Source organism: Rhinopithecus roxellana, chromosome 3 (assembly GCF_007565055.1).
Source record: "Rhinopithecus roxellana isolate Shanxi Qingling chromosome 3, ASM756505v1, whole genome shotgun sequence".
In the NCBI taxonomy this organism is placed as follows: domain Eukaryota; kingdom Metazoa; phylum Chordata; class Mammalia; order Primates; family Cercopithecidae; genus Rhinopithecus; species Rhinopithecus roxellana.
The window spans coordinates 176,295,444-176,309,738 of record NC_044551.1 but is presented as its reverse complement, the minus strand read 5'-3'; the positions used below and the strand labels follow the sequence as shown (position 1 = coordinate 176,309,738).

Genomic DNA, 14,295 nt, shown 5'->3' with positions numbered 1-14,295 from the left:
GAAAACAGAGACAGAAAGCCTGCATGACCCTCCAAAAGCTACAGAGCTATTAAGTGGAGGAAAGTGAGATTTGAAAGTCAGATCTCCTTAACTCTAAAGTCCATGGCCACAAGCTAGTCCGATCGCCTAAAACAGAAGAAACAGCCTGGGAAATTCTAATCACACACTAATTGCATGACAAATTAAGAGGAAATGACACTAACAGATTCTATTTGATTGCTTATAAAAAGGCATTTTGTAGTCAATGATTGTTCGGGGGTAAAATTATTGTAAACCTTCTTGTTAGAAAAGAAGATACAGCCTAAACTTATGAGAGAACACAACATGAGCTTTTTTTTTTTTAATCTTGTGGTAATTCTCCTTGATTAATTAATTCCAGCTCTAAAATTCTGTTCCAGGATCTGCACTACATTCTGGCTCTTCACCTCTGAGGGCTCTGCAATGATTGACTTTTGACTTTACAAACCCATTAGTAAGAGACCCAGACTCCAGAGACCCCTGGTGCACCCTCTAGTGGTTATCAGCACAAATCCATAGAACCAAAGAAACCGGGAGGGGAAAGAGGACCACTGTTTAACTACTTTCGTGAACACTGGTGAAAGTGAAGAGGAGGCAACTGATGTTCCACAACTTGAAAGATCAAGGGTATGAATAATGTAAAATGGTTTTTAAAATCTGGTTACACAATAGTGTCCCGAACTAGGACAATCTTAGGGCACACACTCATGATCGAATTCCAACAGATTCTTCTCTCCTGAGTCAGGTGAGATGGTCAATGTTATCTGGTCCTTACTTCAGCAGAATCGAAGCTGTAGACACAGGGGATGTGATGGCATGAGATGGCTGCAGCATGCTAGATGAGACCCCCTACTTTTGTTGACTTCCCTCCATGCCAGGAAATATGCCAAGTGCTACTACTGCGTATCTCCTTTAATTCTCATTTGATCATTCCTGTTTTACAGATGAAGACATCGAGGTTCTGGCAGATAAAATAACTTGTCCAGCATCACACGGCCAGTGTGTGGAATTTCAACCCCGGATGTTAGATGCCAAAACCAGGCTCTTTACACCATTACATTTTGATGTGCAATTGGATATTATAAATATGCCTTATATGAGCAACAAATCAACAAACAATTAGTTTCTGTTTTATGAAGACCTCTGCAAATTAGCAAGGCTTTTTCTGAATCTGCTCTCTGCTCCAACCCCTAATATCCTGTTGTAGTCAAGATCTCTAAGTTAATTACTACACCAGGCACTTCATGGCAGAAATAAACATCACAGATGCCTTGTGTGCCTGCCATCATGATCTGGTCCAGGCCAGGTCCAAAATGGCTACTAATGAGGTTAAATATAAAATAAGATAAGAATAAAGCTGTGAGGCTGTGCAGGTTCTCTGAGACATGCAGAACACTTGGGCCTAAACAAAGGTCTAAATAAGGAAATAAAAATGGTCTCTGTCCCAGACTAGGATCGAGGAACAATTCCCCATTCTACTTCACTCACATACACACATACACACACACACACACACACACACACACATACCCTTACCTCATATAGGGATGTACAGACTTTGAATGGAGTCATGGAGCAGTAATGTCTGTTTTAATGGCTCTGGCCCCTCTTTGCCTTTTGGAGGCACCAGGATGAAGGAGGTGAAAGGCTGACTTAAGAGTCAGGTAAACTGCCTCCTGCTGTGTGTCAATACTAAAACACTGTGACCCTGAACAAGACCTTGAACAAGAGTTCACATCTGCATAAGAGAGGTCTTATCTACTAGTCTCCAAAGGATCTGGGGATATGGAGCAGGATCCAGCCTTCACTCTGTAAATTACTCGTCATCTTTAAAAACCCACCCTTACATGTAGCTTGGGAATCAGTAATTTGATCTCATGTGGGAGATACTGGAAACATCTGGTAAAATTAATTCTCCAGTAATTTGGAAAGATCAAAACTCAAACCTTTTCCGACTCTATGAAAGGGGGTCCTAAGCTCTCTGCAGCTGGACTTCCAGGTAAGAAGGATCTAGTAGGGAGGAAAAAAAAACTCCAAAAATACAACTTGGGACTTGGGATCCAGGTGGCAGTTCAGGAATCAGGGCTGGAACACAGAAGAGAAGTGTAAGGGACACCAGGATCGATGTTTGAAACAGAAGCAGTGACCACCCCCTGCTTCCCACTGAGCAAGCGATTCCTTGCCTTGCCTTGGCCATCTCTCTCTCAGCACAGCAGGTGGCCATTTCATTAAATGCATCATTTGCAGCCCATTGCTGCCTGGGAGTGTATTTCCCTCCACTCTGAGTGGTCCTGCTTCCCCTTTTATTGGGATCAAACCTCCTGCCCTCATTTCTGAGACTTCTCTGGGCTCCATCCATAGTACCACTGGGACTGTGTTCTAATGGCCTCTCACACTGAAAGCGGAGCACTCCAAAGAGCTAACTCACTTTAAAAGCCAGCCTGGAATAACAGCTTTGGCAGGAAGAAAAATCAATGCTGGGACAACCCTCCTGTCAGGGACCCAAATGAGCTTCCTTGAGAATACAGAAGAAAGAATTTGAGCACTTTGTCAGCCCTGGGAGAAGACGTGCTGGCTGCCTGTTCACTTGGCATCAGCGTCATCTTTCTTGGAAACTTTATTTAGTGAGATGACTGGGCCATTTGCTACTAACTTCCCAGGCTCGTGATCAGAGCAAGCCAGAGAGCCCAGAGCTGTAAAGTACTAGGGTCGGCTCCTTTCAGCCTCTGAAAGGCCCGCCTTCCTCACTAAGTAAGTGAGCACATCCCTCAGTGGTCAGGAAAAGATAAAGAAGCAGAAGGACAAAGCGGTGAAGGCCACGGAGATGCCAAATCTGAGTTCAAATCCTGCCCCTGCCTCTTACAAGCTGAGCAACCCTGTTCAATCATTCTGCCTTAGTTTCCCATCTATGAAATGCAGATGATCAGAGCACCTGTCTCAAGGTGTTGTTTGAAAAGCAAACGGAATAAAGCTTGTGCAACACTTAGCACAAAATGAGATCTCCATACTTGCTGTTGACATCATCGTCATCATCATTTTTATTATTATGGCTGAAATGTTAGTAGACGAATATTTCCTTGACCAGGCAACACTGGACCCAGAGGGGCCATGTGATTATGGTACAAAGAGCCCCAGGTTTGAAGTCAGGGGGCCTTGGCTCAAATGCTTGCTCTGTAACTTCCAGGAAAACCACAGCACACATAAATTTAAATTGAGCAGATTCAACTATGTGCATTTCTCACAAAGAAGAAAGAAAATCAACAACTGAAATGGTCACCTGCCACATCACTCAGAAAGCAAATACCGGCAGTGAGCATGGAAGGGGAGACTCGAACCTGCGGATCCCTCAGCTCCTGCACATTTCCCGCATGTATGCATCTCAGCAGGCTGAGTATTAAGAAACTTGACCTCTAAATGTAAGTCCACCGAATGTGGCTGGTAGTCCACTGAAGGAACTAATCTCTTCCAGCTCTTCCGGGACAAAGTGTCTGGGCACCGCCTTGGGGGGATGACTTGCAGCATTTTGCAGGGTAATTTTGACCACATGTTCCTTTCTGGCTTACAGGCAAGTATAGTGGCTGAGAGTCTACTCTAGAGCTGTGTGGGCGTGTCACATGGTGAATGTCAAGATCCTCATCAGAAAAGTGGAAGACAGCAGGTCTGCCCAGTATATCCAGTACCATCAGTGATAGAAAATTTGTCCATGTGTTTTGTAAACCATACTCAGAAATATAGGGAATAATTATTTCCTTCCCTGACACTGTGAGTGTCCTAGTTTCAGACTCAGAGAGTGAGAGGCTGTAACGACACCTACCCCTGTATGTGACATTCCCAGAGCCTAAGAACAGGCACTCCCACCTGGACCCAAGGAAGCAGCCGAAGGGGGCTTCCCCTAAATTAAGTATAGCCTGGTTTCGCTGTGAGTCATTCTCAGCTCTATGGTCTCCAGAAGGGTGGCACTTTCCCTTTTTCAGGTTAAAAGCATTCTAAAAATACCTTCAGAAGGCTCTGAATGTCCCCACAGTCATCCCTGCTCTGATTTCAATCCAGTTCACATTTCCCATAGTGTGTGCCTGGATAAGACATCACTTTGGCTGATGTGGGCCAACTTCAGAATGCACAGCAGGATATTGACAAGTTGTCTCAAATCAAGCTATGCTGCCCACCCCTCACTCCATCTGGGCCAATGGGGAGGGCAGGAGGAATCCCCAACCCCACCCCACCCCCACCCCACACCTGCTGCTTTGACTTAAATTCCCAATATTTGGCAAATGGACAAGTAACGATTTTCTCTCCCTGAACAACCCTTGAAATCCACAACTTCCCTGTGCAATTCTCAGGCTTCACACAGCAATGGAAAGCATATTGGGTAGTTCTCAGGTGCTTCTGCAGAATTTGAATTCTCTTAACAAATATTACAACCTGTAAACTGTGGCAGTGGACTGTATTTTATTTGAGCAGCAAAGTGCTATTGCAAAACCCAAGTTTGCTGTCTTACTGTCTCTACAAACAGACTGTCAGACAATACTCAGATCCTTGGCTTTTCTTAAACATTCAGGCCTGCGTTTTCTCTTTGGCTCCAGGACAGGCTGAACATCAGGCACAGACTGCTTGTAGTCTGCCTGAAGGGCTTGTCCTAAATCAGCACAAGAAGTTAATTATCTCTTGGGCAGAGGGGATCTTGGGATTTCTGCCTTGCAGGCCGGGACTCTCCAACATGAATGCTGCTTTGACTCTGATTCTAACCCTTTCCTTTAGCTCAATTTTTGCCTTCAGTGCCCAGTCTCTCCTTGAACTCTAGTTCTGGTTATTGGCTGCAGATGTCTTCCTTCAGCCAGACTCCATCAAGGTGAACTACTTGGCCACTTAGTTCAAGTTCATGCATGGGGTCCTACTCTGAACCCCACCCACCCAGCTGTAACCTTGACAGGCTCCTCTGCTGCTGCCAGCCTTTTAAGAGCTCTGGGTAACACAGACTCTTAATGTTTCCATCATTTTGTTCTGCTTCTATTACTTCTAATTGTACTTCCCTATGCTGCTGGCTCCTTGGCCATACGCCGTACTTCCTGAGTTCTGCCTGCTGCCATCCTGTAGGTGGGCATGACTCTCTGCCCCTTCTGCCTAGTCCTAGGGCTCTAGGTCCAGCTCCTGCCTGGCAAACACATCTCATCACTGAGAACAAGGCCATGCTCAGGTGTTCCCCGAGAGAGGGACTGTTGCGTTAACAGTATAGGCTCTGGGTCAAACCCCAGCCCCAGAGCTCCATTGGCTGTGCAAACTTGAACATGTTCCTCAATCACTTTATTCCTCATTAATAAAGTCAAGATAGCTTCATGGAATTATTGAGGGAATTAAATTTGTGATGAATATAAATTTGTAATGAATATAAAGGCTAGCACAATGCTTGGTACTTCTTAAGTGCACTATAAATGTTAGTTATTGTGTGGTGTGGACATTCAGGAATTCTAAAACTTATTTTGGAATATGTAGCAGCCGGGCACGGTGGCTCAAGCCTGTAATCCCAGCACTTTGGGAGGCCGAGACAGGCGGATCACGAGGTCAGGAGATTGAGACCATCCTGGCTAATATGGTGAAACCCCATCTCTACTAAAAAAAAAAAAATACAAAAAAAGCTAGCCAGGCGAGGTGGCTGGTGCCTGTAGTCCCAGCTGCTCGGGAAGCTGAGGCAGGAGAATGGCATAAACCCGGGAGGCGGAGCTTGCAGTGAGCTGAGATCCGGCCACTGCACTCCAGCCCGGGCGACAGAGCGAGACTCCGTCTCAAAAAAAAAAAAAAAAAAAAAAAAAAAAGAAAATAAGCATCATCAGCAGAACTTTCTTCTTGAATGTTATAAGCTCATCGAGGCTTTTCCAAATTAACCTTCAAAGCAATCTCAGACCAACCCATCTTTGGACTACATCTCATGGTAAAAAGAATGCTTTCCTCAGGAACATTAACAGAAGGAATCATCTAAAAATCAGCTCTAAGAATCAAATAGGATGACAAAGTTGAAGACAGTCATTTCGTCTTACCACCTTCACCAAGACCTGGTTAAAGTAATGACAATGTGCACAAGAAGTTGCAGTTTTTGGTAACCTCGCATCAGCAGCTAGTGTTTGAGCCAATCAACCCTGTGTCCGTGAGTCAGATAAGGGCCAATTTGCCAAGCAAATCCATATATTTTCCTCAACAGAAGGACAATACACTGAAGTCTTCCCTATCAACAGTCAGCTTTTGGAGGCTGCATTCCTACTCGGACAAAGCAAGACTGTTCCAACCACTGTCAACACCTCAGTGTCTGCAGCTAATAGTGATCCAAGCCTTTCTCCTGGCCTAAGTCACGTTTACATAATTCAACATCATGCACAATTTGGATCTGAAATTAATTTATTGAAAACCCCACTGCCCCACAAGCTGCTAAAGGTATAAACATTTTGTCCTAGGTAAAAATCAAAGCACTTGGAGCAAAAGACCCCCAAATACAAAGAGATCTCAATTCTAACATAGATACAGGGCTGGGACCGGGAGAAGGTAGACAGAAAATATGAGCCTGAGTCTTTGCTCACTGCAGTGAGTCTATACTTCTGGATAACTTGGGGAACTTGGCTCTTTGGAGGAAACCCAAGGCAGAACTCTGAGGCCTTTCCTTTCCTTTGAAGTAACGGTTTGCAGGGGACATGGATCTGACTAAGGCATAGCCCTCCAATTCTCCAAGTCACAAATGTAAATTGGCTTTATCTTTTCTAAAGGGACAGAAGTGGCCACAGATAGGAAGAGAAGTTGCCTGTGCACCCTGGTTAGAAGGGCCACCACTACTCCTTCTCTTCAACGTATAAACTGCTCAACCTCGCCTACAGCAGCACATCCCACAAGCTGCCTCTTCAGGACACCAGTCAAGAGAGCAGTGCTCCATAACAAAATGGATCCACGCTGGGGTGAAGTTGAAAAACACTGAAGATTTACAATGTACATCAGCACATTAAAGGTTCTTCAAAGATTCCACAGTAAGTTACTTTACTTATTTTAACCTAGTATTTCTCAAATGTGTTTGAAATGTGATCATGAAAACGTATTAATTTCTGACCCCATAGAAGCCTCAGGAAACATTCTGGGGAATGTCAGGCTCACTACTATAAGATACTCAAGTCATTCTCCTAACTGGTAAGAGAAAACCAACAACTTGCATCCTATCTCATTCCCTTCTGCCAAAGAGTGAAAAATCAGTACAGTGGGGTAAAGGGAAGCCTCTGAAAATACTTTTTCCTCTAAGATAGATGCCTCCCGGAAAGCCACAGTATACATGCACACGTGCACAGGGCCAAGTAACATCCTCTTTAATGGCCTTTATGACCCTAATGAAGCATTCCCTGATTGATCTCTCACCCCCAATGGCTAATCTGACAAGTGAACTCTCAGCCTGTCAATAGTCCTCCTGTTCCAGAAGGCTGGTCCTAGGATCTGCAGGAGAAGTATTCCCTGGCTGTGGAGATGGGAAGGCACATCTATGCTCATTTCCTGCCCTGTCTGGGCTGTTTTCTCCCCTTGATGGAGAGCATCTTCTACCTCATTACTGATGGGCACCAGGCAGTATCATTAAAAATACTCACTAAGAGATTGAAAGGCAATCATACATGAGCAAACAATGATGCAAACCACCAGGTGGCTCAAGTCTGCTCTGTCAGAACCATTGAGGTACCTGATGATATACATAAAAAGCTATCCTAGAGGACTTCCACTTCTGGAAGGATGGTATAGATGGGCTTTTGCTTATTCATCACACTGAGTTGAATTTAAAGCCCTAAGCATTATACAAAACAAACACCAGAAAACTCTCAAAGGCAGGAGAGCAGAAGGCAGGCTGGCAAGGGACTTGGGACCTGAGGAATGACACAGATGGTAGTGAGTTCTCTGGGTTTTCCTTTTGCTTCATATGTCTCCAACCTGGCAGCTTAGTAAACAGAAAAATCGAACACAATAATCACTTGACTCTAATGAGATACCACACACACAAAATAAAATCTGCATCCCCAACCTCCACCAGCACTGGCTGAATAGGGAGCCTAGACAAAGAACCCCAAGCCCCTGCTGGGGTAGTTATCAGAGAAGGCTAAGTAGGGAGCTGGGACTTTGAACTTTGCTGAGGAGTGATGAAGTCCCTCCAAACAATGTCAGCAGAAATCCCTCAATACAATGTCAGCAGAGACTGTGAGGAGTGGCTGGCCTTCCATGCCCACTTGGCAACAGATAAAAGGTGCCCCTCCCCTGTGACAGAATCGTGGGAGTGACGTCAGAGGAGTTCTATGGAAAGTCAGTACTTTCACCAGCACGCATCAGTAAAGAGGCCACTCCTGCCCCTTCCGCCCTGAGGTGTTGGGAGGCCATGTGGGAAATAGTAACAAGGCATGCTTGCCCTCCCAGCCAGGTGGTATCAACAGACACCCAGTGAAGAGCTGAAATTCCCACACCTACTCAGCAGTAACAAAGATCCCCTCTCCCCAAGGTATCAGTGGAGGCCAAGTAGAGAATTTGGATTTCCACCCCTATCTGGCCATAACAATGCAATGCCTCCCTTCCCATGTCAGAGCAGTATCAAAAGCCAGCTAAAATAGAAGATTTAATAAGATCCAGAGTCTTATAACATAATACTCAAAATGTCCAGTTCCAATAGAAAACCACTCATCGTGCTGTGAATAAGAAAAAATCAACTTGGATGAGAAATGACAATCAAAAGATGCCACCACTAATTTGGATTTTAAAACACCCATGTTACAAATGTTTTTATGAACGATAAGGAACATGTTTGATACAAATGAAACACTAGAATGTTTCAGCAAAAAAAAAAAAAAGAAAAAGAAAAAAGAACGAAATGAAAATTTCAGGAAAAAATAGCCAAAATAAAACATTCAATGAATGGGTTTGTTCCACAGTAAAACTGAGTGTAGAACAATAAAAATTACTCAACCTGAATAACAGAGAGAAAACAGAATTAAAACAAAAAATGAACAGAGCCCCAGGGATCGAACGCCTGTATAATCAGATATCAAGAAGAAGAGGGAGAGAAAGGATGAGGCTTAAAAAATACATGAAGAAATAATGGTTGAGACATTTCTAAATTTGGAAAAAGAAACCTACAGATTAAACAAGGTAAGAAGATCCCAAATTGGATAAATCCAAAGAAATCTATGCCAAGACACATCATAGAAAATTTTCTGGAAAAAACAAAATCTTGAAACCAGCAAGAGAGAAACGATACTTGACTGACTTACCTACTGGGGAAAAAGAATTCAAATGACTGCATATTTCTCATCAGAAACCATGAAGTCCAGAAGGAAGTGACACAATTTTTTTCCAAGGGCTGAAAGAAAAGATCTGTCAACCCAGAATTCTATATCCAGCCAAAAATATCCTTTGGAATGAAGGGAAAATCAAGAAATTCTCAGATGAAAGGAAACTAAGAAAATTTGTCACTAGCAGATGGCCCCTAAAAGAAGGCTAAAAAAAAAAACATCCTCTAAACAAAAAGAAATGACTATTAGAATATTCAGAAAAAGGAAGAACAATGGAAAGAGTAAAAATATGGGAAAATATATTTCCTTCTTAAATTTCCTAAATTATGTTTGGTGATTAAAGCAAAAATTGTAACACTATCTGGTGTCGTTTTTCAATTTATGTAGAAATATTTAAGACAACTGTATTGTAATAGGGGAGGGTAAAGGAACATAAAGGGAAGTGAGGTTTCTACACTTCAGTTTAACTAGTAAATTGTCAACACCAGTAGAATGTGGTAAGTTATGCATATGTAATACCTAGAGACACTACTAAAAATGCTATACAAAAAGAGAATCAAAAACCTATAAATAAATCAAAATGGAATTCTAAAAAATGTTCTTGTAACCCACAAGAAAACAAGGAAACTAAAAACAGAACAAACAGAAAACAAAAAATAAAATGGCAAACTTAGCATTCCAATAATTACATTAAATGTAAATGGCCTAAATACACCAATTAAAAAACAGAGACTGAGGCCGGGTGTGGTGGCTCATGCCTGTAATCCCAGCGCTTTGGGAGGCCAAAGTAGGCAGATCACCTGAGGTCAAGAGTTCAAAACCAGCCTGACCAACATGGAGAAATCTTGTCTCTACTAATAATACAAAACTTAGCTGGGCATGGTGGCGCATGCCTGTAATCCCAACTACTCAGGAGGCTGAGGCAAGAGAATGGTTTCAACCTGGGAGGCAGAGGTTGCAGTGAGCTAAGAGTGCCATTGCACTCCAGCTTGGGCAACAAGAGCAAAACTCCATCTCAAAAAAACAAAACAAAACAACAACAACAACAACAAAACAGAGACTGGTAGAGTTTTTAGAAAAGCATGACCCAGGCCAGGCACGGTGGCTCATGCCTGTAATCCCAGAACTTTGGGAGGCTGAGGTGGGCGGATCATGAGGTCAGCAGATCGAGATCATCCTGGCTAACACGGTGAAAGCCTGTCTCTACTAAAAATATAAAAATATTAGCCACGCGTGGTGGCAGGCGCCTGTAGGCCTAGCTACTCGGGAGGCTGAGGCAGAAGAATGGCATGAACCTAGGAGGCGGAGCTTGCAGTGAGCCCAGATCACACCACTGCACTCTAGCCTGGGTGACAGAGCAAGACTCTGTCTCAAAAAACAAAAACAAAAACAAAAACAAAAAGCATGACCCAACTATACGCTAATGTGATATAAGTAAAAGTGCTACATGGCTACTTCCCTTAAAATGCAACCAGCACATACTCTTTCCCATTTTTTGTTTTTCCTTCATTCTGCCTCTTAGAAAATGTATACAATGGCTGCCATTCCAGCTTAGACTACTGGGATAAGGCCACAACACAGGGATAATAGAACAAAAAGCTAATCAACCTGGGCCTCTGAGCACTTGGTAGAGCAGAACTACTATACCAACTATAGATTTCCTAATTGTAGATTCATAGAGAAAAATAAATCTCTACTTTGTTTAAGCCATTACTAAGGGGTTTTATGTTCCTTTAGTTGAACTTAATCCTCACTGATCCCAAAGAGTTGTACTTACTGAAGGCTATTACATGTCTATCACGGTGCCATGCCATTCAGAGAGATTATTTTAATGGTCTAAGGAGCAAGACACTACTATTATCTTCCTTTTATAATGAGAAAATTACTGCTCAGAGAAGTTAAGTGACTTGCCCAAGGTCACACATCTCATCTGCCCAGTGTGAACCTGACTTGTCTAACTTTAAGGTCTAGGCTATTAACTTTACATTGTAAATGAAATCCAGTGAAATACGTAAGAAAAAAGAGACTTGTCCATTCCTCTTAGCCTGGGTGAAAGGCTTCCTTTCACAGTCACATGGGGCCATGATGAGTTCAGGAAAATCTTTAATTCATCAAGCATTTCTAAAGAGTTAGCCAAGATTCTTTTTGAATTTATCATCCTTTTGGACATAATTAAGCAATTAATCAATCAGTCCCCTCATTCACTCAACAAACATTTATAAAAGCCTCATGGTGCCAGGACTTGAGATAAGCTAGAGGAATGAATTAAGTGATACAACCCTAACCCTCCCAGCATCCCCAGTGTGAGCTGGGCACTGAGCTCATTTACTTTCAAAGTTGATTTTTTCCACATTTCATTGCTCAGTTCCAAGCCAAAGATGTCAAACAAGCAAACCACGTGAAGCCCATTCTCCCAGAAGCCCCATTGTTCCATCCACCTACGCTTTGAGGGATCCAGGTCAGCATTTCCCTTTTAGCTCTCTAACATGGCAATGGGAGACTTTGATGTCTCACCTTGCAGAGAAACGAAAAAAGGGCAGAAAGACTTCAGAGATGGTGGCCAAAAAAGCTTTGAGATGATGCGAATCCCCAGCAGCATGGCTTGGTCTTTCCTCTATGTTGTTCCTTGGAATGAAAAGCGGATTTTTCTAGCTTCTCTCTCACTCCTACATACGTCCCCACCCAGCTCTCAGCTCCTGGCAGTGCCAGCACTCACATCTAGGGATAACAGTTAAAATTGCCTCCTCCTTCTCTGACAGTGAAATACGGCATACCATTTGGCATCCCGGCGGTGCCCCAGTCTCCTGACCCCTGGCAGGGTCCCAGGGGATTTGTGGTCGGCCGCTAATCAGAGCCCTGGCCATAGCCATTTCCCATGACATAGCTGGAATTCTCCCACTGCCTGCCCTCTCAGCTTCAGTTACTCGGCCACGCTGAAACTATTTGCTCCCCTCCCACCCTGTCCATCACTGCCCCTTCCTTGGGCCGAGGCTCTGTACCCGCCTGCTGGCTAGACTCCTGAGGCCCTCCATGGGGGAGCTGCAAATCTCTCTTCACTTTTATTACTGACCCGCATCGTGCCGCCTCCACTCCTTCAGCCTGAAGGCCTCTTTAAAGCACCATCCTCTTGAGCAATGATAAACCTCGGTGCCAGAGATGTTTAAAGAGAAACAGTCACTCCCGGCTGACCATATTGATACCAGAAGGGAGGCCAAACATGTGGTTTCAAAGCTGTGGTCATAAAATAGTCTTTTTTTGGTCATGTATGGTTAATCTGCCTATCAACTAGAAAGATAATCTCCCTGCCCTTTTGTAGGGCCCCTTCTTAGTGTAACCTGGGAACGGGGAAGAGACAGGCCAGGTACTGTCCACTGCGGTAGCTGAGGATGTGGCCTCAGGAGCCATGCTGTCTGGATTATAGCCCAGCTCTGCAGACTTTCTAGCTGGGTGACCCTGGGCGAGTCACAGACCATCTCTGGGCTTCAGGCCCCTTCTCTGTACAAGGAAGAAAACAGAGGCACTACCACCTAGCCTTGCTATGAGAATTAAGTAAGTTCATATTTGTAAAGGGTGCCAACATGTGTCTAGCACATATGAAGTGCTGTATCTGTATTTGGTAAAGAAATACTACGTATATATGGGATATTCAGTTAATTTTCACAACAACTTGTTGATGTTATTCTGCTTTCATTACAGAGGGTGCTACTGGATCCTTGAGAGTTCTAGAAACTTCCCCGTGGTCAGTGAGTAAGCCACAGAGATGGGATTTGAATGTGGGTTGTACTTCTCAATATGACAGCCATCCTCAAAGTGGGGTCCAAGACCTGCTGGGATCTTGGTATATGTGCAAATTATCCAGCCCCATGCAGAACCACCGACTCAGAAACTGGGGGGTAGTTTCAGCGATTTGTTTTAACAAGCCCTCCAGGAGACTGGGATGCAGAGAGTTTGAGATGTGCTGTGTACTGCCATGTTCCCCTTACAGCAGGAGGAGAAGTTCCTTTCCTTCTTGTCTCTAGGTTGTCAGTACAAAGTGAACATGAGCTGCTCAGACCTCTCAAACAACACACAGTCATGCAGGTCTTCTGGGTGAAAAGTGCTGTGCCAGATGCCACGGGAACACAAAGAAATGTGAGCTTCTTGCCTGCAGAGCATATTCCCTAATTATCAAAACCAGACAAGCATGTGTGCAAAGTTATCCAACAGCACTGACCACACCAGGAGTCAAAGCATCCGTGTTCAGAGCTTTGGGGTCAGACAGAGCTCACACCATTCCCAGCCCCAGATTCTTATGAGTGGGGCTTTAATGAAGTCAGGTAACCTCACTGGGCCTGGCTCCCCTTACCTTTCCAGGCTGCTGTAAGGATACAATGGAGTTAGGGCAACGACCTTGTATGATGCCTGGCACATGGTATGAGGCTTAGTTGCTAAATGGCCAGGGTCATCATTAAGATCTGTCAGCCAGGTGATACAGGATTCACTGTCAAATCATAATAGGAAGGCAAGGTAGGAGGGGGGAGATAGCTCTAAGGGAGAAAGACCTGCAGAAAATGGGGAACTTGAGCCAGATTCCAACACAGAGTAAGTATCTCAATAACAGATAGGAGGGAGAGGAAAATGGTTCCACTGATCATTAAAAAAGGGGTCGGGCACGGTGGTTCATGCCTGTAATCCCAGCACTTTGGGAGGCCGAGGCGGGTGAATCATGAGGTCAGGTGTTCGAGACCAGCCTGGCCAACATAGTGAAACCCCACCTCCACTAAAAATACAAAAATTGGCTGGACGTGGTGGTGTGTGCCTGTAATCCCAGCTACTCAGGAGGCTGAGGCAGGAGAATCGCTTGAACCTGCAAGGCGGAGGCTGCAGTGAGCCGAGATCATGCCACTGCACTCCAGCCCAGGCCACAGTGCGAGGAAAAAAAAGGAAATGAAAAGGTATGCCAGGCTAATAGTCAAATTCATCTGATTTACATGACTTTCGCTTTGAACAT

The 14,295-nt window shown here is 44.1% G+C and overlaps 1 protein-coding gene across 1 annotated transcript in view; it reads right to left on the bottom strand.

The window, feature by feature from the left end:
• SLIT3 (slit guidance ligand 3) overlaps window positions 1–14,295 on the bottom strand; it is a 651,942-nt gene that overhangs the window by 497,087 nt on the left and 140,560 nt on the right. The gene's annotated exons all lie outside the window — the stretch shown is intronic.